The following is an 8,424-nucleotide window of genomic DNA, read 5'->3' as shown; positions in this document are numbered from 1 at the left end:
TATATTAATTTGAGTATACTCACTTATAAAATAGATATTATATAATCCGAGTAGTAATCAATGAAAAATATGATGTATAATCAATTATTACAAATTTATAACACTATTAGTATACAATGAAATAAACTATCACTAAAATATAATAATTGAAAATAAGGCAACATCAATTAAGGTATAAATTATGTATCCAACTATATAAGTATAATGTTAAATAAATTTAATTTTTATGACTCATAAAAAACTATTGCAATTTGGAGCAATAAATAAATAGTTTTAAAATTGTAGTCAACACTATTGTTAAATTATAAGGTTGAATTTATCTGTAAGAGAAAATTTTCCTTTTAATACTTAATTGAGGAAGCAAAATTAATGTTTTAATATATTTTCTTTTTTCTTGATTGCATTAATTTCCTAATGTATTTTTTTTATACAAAATATTGTTTAATTTGAAATGCATTTACTATGCTTAAAGCATTAATTAAAGATAAATAAATGGTGACTTAGTTGAATTGGATTCAAAGTAAATTCTAATTTGCAAATCTTAAAATTTGAATATAAAAATTAATTTTCATTATTCCTGTGATAATCATATAATAAATTAATAAATAAATAATTTGTTTTATCTTAAACATTTGAAAAATAAAAATTTGAGCTGTACAAATTGCATATGCAATTGTTAAAAATGAAATTTTGGCTGAAGTCATGAGATATCAAAGAATTTATTTTGGAAAGAAAATGAGTACAATTAATTTGAAATAATAAAATAGGCATATCTATAATGATAAAAAGCTCAAGTTTAAATAAGTTGAGTTTAAGAAATCTCATGAAGTCAAGAAGATTAAAAAGAAAAACAAAATGTTCCAACATAATTAGATTAGATAAGTTCCTAATCTTTTAACTTACAATGTTGATTGCAGTTTATAGAAAATTGAATAGGGGTTACAATAGTGAAATTTTAATATATTGTTGTAAGTTGATATTTACTGAAATAAGAGGAGTAAAATGAGATTCACCTTAATAATATTATTTGCTTTTCGTAATAAAGGTAACTTTGAATTTTATAATATCAACTTGGAATTTAACCAATAATGTTGAAACATAACGTAGGCATTGAGAACTTGAAACACAAAATTAGTGAACTAATTAATTGAAGTAATTGAACCCATAATTGAGAAAATTTAACCAAAATATGGAACTTATCTAACCATATATAAAATCTAAAAAGTAAATTTGGTATCTAACCCAATTTATTAAAATCTTACATAAATAATCGGAATATTGAACACAATACTAGTGAAATTATTAGTTGAAACTCATGTACCAATAAAGGAGAAAATTTAACCAAAAGTAGGGATTAGTCTAACGAGAAATGAAATTTATTTATAATTTAACCCAAAATATTGTTACTTAACGAATTTAATAGAAATATTAAACACAAAACTCATGGATTGAAAAGTTGAAATATATTAACCTATAATTGAGAAAGATTAACCAAAATTAGGGATTAGTCCAACCAAAAATAAAATCTTACAAAGTGTATTTAATATTTAACCTAAATTATTGGAATCTTAACTAGATAATAGGAACACTCAACATAAAACTAGTGGAATTATTAGTTGAAATAAATGAACCTATATGAGAGAAAATTTAACCAAAATCATGAAAATTATCCAATGAGAAATAATATATACTTGGAATTTAACCCAAAATATTGGTTTTTAACGATTTTAGTAGGAATACTAAACACAAAACTAGTGGATTGAAAAGTTGAAACATATAAGGCTATAGTTGAGAAAGATTAACCAAATCAGGAACCAATAGAACCAAAAATAAAATTTTACAAAGTAAAATCGGTATCTAACCCAAATTATTGAAATCTTACCTCGATAATAGGAAGATTCAACACAAAATCACTGAAATTATTAGTTGAAATATATGAACCCATAATGGAGAAAGTTTAACCAAAATAAGGAATTATTCCGACGAGAAATAAAATTTACTTGGAATTTAACCCAAAATATTGATTTTTAACAATTTTAGTAGGAAGAATAAACACAAAACTAATGGATTGAAAAGTTGAAATATATTAACCTTAAATTGAGAAAGTTTAACCAAAATTTGATACAAATCCAACCAAAAATTAAACGCTACAAAGTAATTTGGTACTTAACTCAAATAATTGAAATCTTACCTCGATAATGGGAACATTCAACACAAAGTTAGTGAAATTATTAGCTGAAACCCTTATACCAATAAGAGAGAAAGCTTAACTAAAATTAGGAACTCATCCTACGAGAACTAAAATTTACTTGTAATTTAACCCAAAATATTAGTATTTAATTAATTTAGTTGGAACATTAAACACAAAACTAGTGGATTGAAAAATTGAAATAAATGAACCAATAAATGAAAAAGACTAACCGAAATTAGAGACATACAAAATAAACTTGAACATCCACCCATTAAATTGGTATTTAGCCAAAAAAATTAGAATATAATTATTTTTATAATTTCTTAACATTTATTTATGTTAAAAAAATTTAAAATATTTTTCTCATTTAATTGATTTTTTATGTTTCAGATTTAAATTTTTCATACATTTTTTTCATTTTACTATATTTTTTAAGCATTAAAAACAAATTTTAAAAATTATTTAATGAACAACCGGTAAAATACCGGTTGTTCTAGTTTTTGGCAGCGGCTGTATAAGATACAGCGCTGCACTGTAAGATGACTCCATCAAACAATTGTAATCTATCGTAATGCTACCATAAATGACATGTCAAGCAATTATCATCTACGTTTCGGATAACGTTTTTTATCTATCTTCTATGTCCAACTTTGTTGTAGTGAAGATAACAACAACAATGAATTTTGTTGTATATAAGAAGAAATAATTGGGGAAACCTAGATCTTCCTTCACTCTCAGCGTATAAAATGAAAAAGGAGGTAATCGACATAGTATAATAACCACAAATATTATGAGACAAATATTTGATTAAGTAATATTTTGTTAAGAATATATGGTAGAAAGTTCGTTAAGTTAGTTAAATACCTAAATATGATGACTTGGTTGCTAAGTCAGCATGATAGTTATGAGCTATTAATAGAAACGAGAATAGTGTTAGTAATATGTTATTTTGTTCATCGGATTGTTAGCATTTTAGCTTTATTTTAGCATATGCATTTGATGCATGTAGAAATTTTCAGACATTACTATATAAAGGCATTGTAATTGCATTCATTCTGTGATGAAATAATATATGAGCTTCATCAAATTCTCTCTTTCAATTTTCCAGTTTCTCTCTCAGCTTAATTACAAACATTGTAATACCCCACACCCGGTTTTGACCATGTCTACCACCCTTATAAATTAAGAGAGAGAGAGAGAGAGAGAGAGAGAGAAAAGGGGGGAGAGAGAGAGGGAGAAGTTGACCCGATTTTGACCCACGGACCCGACCCGACCCGACCCGCAACCTTGACCTGGCCATATCTCCCATATCCGACCACCGTTTTGGCCGTGCTTGGTACCGATCTGAAGCTTGGAAGCCGACCGTCATAACCCAGCCGTCCTAGTCGCCGGAAGCAGACCAGAACGCCGGCGATTGAGCTCGAAAACTCGCGGCCAAGACCCGTTTTCGCCGCCGTCGATTTCGCCGGAGTTTGAGCACACCTCTACCTGGTTTCTACTCCTCACGTCACCAGCATCATTTTCCGACCAACCTCGTCACCTGAAACGGCCGGATTGCCGACGATTAGCCACTCGGAAAGCTCACGGCTTGGGAAGCTCGATCCGCCGCCGGCACCGAGCGTGGGGACTAACGGCCACCACCATTGGACTCACCGAGGTTTGAACTATCAGTTCTGAGCTTCCCGTTGCCGTCGGATGAATTCCGGTGGCCGTTGACCGGCAAGGGTATTTCGGTAATTTCACAGTCTAAGGGCAATTTTGTAATTTCAGATTTTGTGGGTATTTTGGTAATTGCTGAAATTGAGGATAAAGTTGGTAATTTATGATTTTGAGGTTAATTTGGTAATTTTGATAGGAGGGTATTTTGGTAATATTGAATTCAAGGGTAATTCTGTACATTCATAAAACTTGAGGGTGAATTTGTAATTTGTGGAATCATTGGATAATTTCGTAATTTTAGGTTAGGGCAGTGAGGTAATTTGAGATTACGAGGGTAATTCGGTAATTGGGCATTTTGGTAATTTACGCTCCGAGGGTAATTTCGTAATTTCTGACATTGTGGTTATTTCGTGATCTGAATTGAAGACAATTTAGTAATTGAAGATTCTAAGGATAATTTGGTAAAATAATGATGATGGGGGCATTTTGGTAATTTTGGCATGTAAGGGTATTTCTGTAATTTTGTGCATGCGGGAATAGTTTATTGTTGATAGATATTCGTTTCGAAGATTAGTTGTATTTCAAATTTACGGAGAATGATTATGTCGTTTCCTTGATTAGGAGGATCCGCGAACGAGAATCAACCCGCGGACGTTGTTGACACCGAGTCTGGACATTGTCACTGTGAGTGGAATATACAAAATTTATTTTCATAGTTAGTGATGATAGTAAAACATGTTTGCGGAATAAGTATTTTAAATGTTCTGATTTAATGTGATTTCCTCGAAATGGATTTTATTCACGTATCGATATTATATTAAAATGTTTGTTTGAATAAAGCATGATAATATTTTAAAGATAAAAAAAATATATTCAAATGTGGTATGATTTAAAGTATGATCAAAAGGTATGTGAATATGAGTATAATGATTGTTTTTGAAATCATTAGACAGTACCCTTCCCTCCAGATACAGTGATACAAATGATATGAGATGAGAGGCCTTTGGGGCCTGTCTGAACACACACAGAGGCTTTGGGCCGTGTGTTTGGGCGTTTTTGCCTTTTGGGGGCATATGCATGCGGTATGATGATTACAGTGATACAGAAATGAGATACAGACAGAAATTGAGATACAGTGATACAGATATGGGATACAGACATAAATTGAGATACAGTGATACAAATATGAGATACGGACAGATACTGAGATACAGTGATACAGATATGAGATACAGACAGAAATTGAGATACAGTGATACAGATATGGGATACAGACAGATATTGAGATACAGTGATACAAATATGGGATACAGACAGATATTGAGATACAGTGATACAGATATGAGATATAGACAGATATTGAAATACAGATGAGATACAGGCCTTTGGGGCCCGTCTGAGTACACACAGAGGCTTTGGGTCGTGTGCTTGGGCGCTTTTGTCCTTTGGGGACTAGATTATGCATGCACAAATATGATGAGATATGAGATGGTATTTTCCTGTCTATCCGTGTAGCTTTGGGGCATGACGTTACCTAGATAGTACGTCATTGCCTGTCCGTTGAGGTCCGGATATGACGAGATTATTCCCCTGGGTACTTGTTTGGTGATGATTTTCAGATTTGTTTATTCGATATGATATTGTGATATGATTTCCATAGTTAGTAATCTGATTTAAATGTTTAATGATTTATTTCTGATTTCTCGCTTATGGTTTAATGGAATCGTGTTTGGAAATGATATGATTATTTGTTCAAAGTAAGAACTAATTTTCAAAACTACTATCCACTCACTGAGCTCACTGAGTTTTATACTTATCCCGTTTTTATTATATTTTTTCCCCCACAGGAGACTTGCAAGTACATCAGTCGACCCAGCAAAGATGGTTAGATTTGAAATTGTGGCCACGTGATGGTGCTAGGATGTCGTAGATTTAATACTTTGATATTTGGGATATTGTGAATTGTATTTATTTATTATATCTTGTAATTAGGGATCACCATTGTATTTTAATATTAGAGTGACTTGGGTGGTATTTGGTATGTTGACTTGAGAAGTTGGTTACGGAGGATGGATGGATATTGAATTATTTTTGGGAGTATTGTTTTGTAAATTGCAGGTTTGGAGATGTTTTATTTATAAGGGAGATTCTGTCGAATTTTATTTTTTTTTATAGAATTCTTAGATATCATAATTATTATCGATTTAATTTTACGAGTTTAGATAGACTCGCCTTGGGGGTGCGGGGCGGGTCGTTTCAAACATTTTGTCCTCAATTTCATCATTCACTTTTACAACAACAATTAAACTTGATAGATCAAACTATACAATCTAGATATCGCATACCCTCTCTTCTCTGTTCAAGCAAATGAGCTAGAAAGTCTTTTTAATGGATCGCGGGTTTGTCCAGATCATTTCCTCACTGGTGATTCAACAAACTCCAATGTTGTTGCATAGGAAAATCCTACATATGCTACGTGGAAGAAGCAAATCAAATGTTGTTGAGCTAGCTCTTATCCTCTATTAATGTTGAAATCTTTAGTCTTGTGGTAACAACCTAAAACCTCTCATGAATTTTGGACTATCTTAGAACAACAATTTGGTTATGAAACTGCTGCCAAGAAGGTTTATCTAAAGATGATGTTGGGGATGGCAATAAAATCTGCATTATCTTATAATTAAATTATTTATTTAATTAAATTTCAATTGAAAAATACATAAATTAAATTAGTTATTTAATATGTATCAATAAAATTAACTCTATAGGCTTTATTGACAATGAAAAATATGTTAGAAAACTAATAATAATAATAATTAGAGAATATTGTAATGAATTGGTTTATCTTAGATTTTTTTAAAAAAATTTTTATGTTTGATTTATGTTGTAAAATTATCATTTTTTAATTTATAGTGTTGTTGTATGTTATTTATGTTGAATTGATGTTAAATTGTTGATTGTTAAATTATAATTGAATTTTATTTGATATTATTAGGCAAATTATTAAATTTAAAAATATATTTAAATTTATTATTATGCAAATTTGGATATCTAGAAAATCCACCTGCAATCTGTGTGGATATTACCTGCATCCAGATGCCAAATGTTCAATGCGGATCTGGATTTGGATGCACCTACATCCAAATCCGGATCGGGATTTGGCCATCCCTAGATGATATTGAATAATCTCATAAAAGGATCTATGTCCATTACTGACTATTTTAGCAGGTTAAGATTTGTGACTTATGAATTGGCTGTTGCTGGTAGTCCAGTCAGCTTTTTGGATTTCATTACACACTTAATCCCTAGATTATGCCAAGCTTACTATCTTGTTGTGGTGTATGAGGCCAATGTTTTTAAGATGAGTGTTAATGAAGGTAAACCTTGTTTTGACTCTTAATTTTTACTAGTTGATAACTCTATGAAATGAGAATTATCATTATACTTTTAGACTTAAATCAATAATACTTAGAGAGTAAATGATGTGTTTTCATTGTATTTTTGTTATATTTTGCATAAACAGTCATCTTAGTTTATTCTTAATAAATTTTGTTTGATTTAGAATAATTTGTGTGCTTAAATCATATGTATAATTGTAGGTGACCGGAAGCTCAAATTTCAAGGAATGAATGTTGATGCAATAGGCTTGCAAAAACTAAGGAACGAACATGGCTACAAAAGAATTGAAACAAAAGTGAAACAGTGTAGATGTTGTAGCCGTTGCTGTAGCAATCCTGGAATAACGACAAAGAAAATTCTGCGTGAGATACCCAGAATATTGCGATATGTAATTTCCTAATTTGGATGATGCACGCCCTAGACTTCCGTTTACCCTAATTTTCAATTAGAAAAGAAGCACATACGCAAAGGAAAAGCGAGAGCCGTCACCCAAGGAGAAAAACCACATAGAAACAAAAGTAAAACAAGATTCAAGAGAGAGATTGAGGGCTGCACAAGAGGATAATTTGTAGAAATCAATCGAGAACTCAGTCATTCTTATTCTTCTCTTGTTTTCTTGTTTACTTTTTAGTCATGAGTATGTGTTTGATGGCTGAAACTTTGTTATTTATTTTTCTTTTATAAACCATGAACTAAATTTATTTGTGGTTAAGTGATAAACAATCTTGATTGTTTATTAACTGAATATATGTGTTGCTGCATGTTTGTTATCGCAATTTGTTTTGATAATATTTATTTCTATTCATTATTTCGGCTGATCACCCATTTAATGATACTAGCTAAGAAAAAGCCACAAAATTGCCTATCTTAGTGGAACATATCAGAGCAATACTTGGTCTTAGATTGAGTTTTCTGGATTGAGTTTTACTTGAGTTCAAAAGGGTCATGCTTGATCTAAAATTAGTGATGAATTAGATATAGGAATTCACATTGTTGGGTAATTAGAACTTAAGTGTGTAATGTTATATCTAATATTATCATAATAACTGATCACTATTAGGGTGCATATAGATATAAGATATCCAACATGTGACAGCTAAGGATAAATAATGATTATGTCCAGTGCTGTAGCAATTGAGTCAAATATTAAAAAAATAGTCAAAACCATTAAGAGAGTT

At 30.8% G+C, this 8,424-nt stretch overlaps 1 long non-coding RNA gene across 1 annotated transcript; it reads left to right on the top strand.

Moving 5' to 3' along the window:
• The first annotated feature begins 3,244 nt into the window (after positions 1–3,244).
• LOC112099316 lies at positions 3,245–5,999 on the top strand. The gene is made up of 3 exons (XR_002906118.1): positions 3,245–3,924; positions 4,472–4,534; positions 5,698–5,999. It is a non-coding gene; the product is annotated as an uncharacterized LOC112099316 (long non-coding RNA).
• Positions 6,000–8,424: the final 2,425 nt, after the last annotated feature.

The sequence above is a fragment of the Citrus clementina genome, unplaced genomic scaffold (assembly GCF_000493195.1).
Source record: "Citrus clementina cultivar Clemenules unplaced genomic scaffold, Citrus_clementina_v1.0 scaffold_4, whole genome shotgun sequence".
NCBI classification, from domain to species: domain Eukaryota; kingdom Viridiplantae; phylum Streptophyta; class Magnoliopsida; order Sapindales; family Rutaceae; genus Citrus; species Citrus x clementina.
This window is presented reverse-complemented; position numbering and strand designations above follow the sequence as displayed.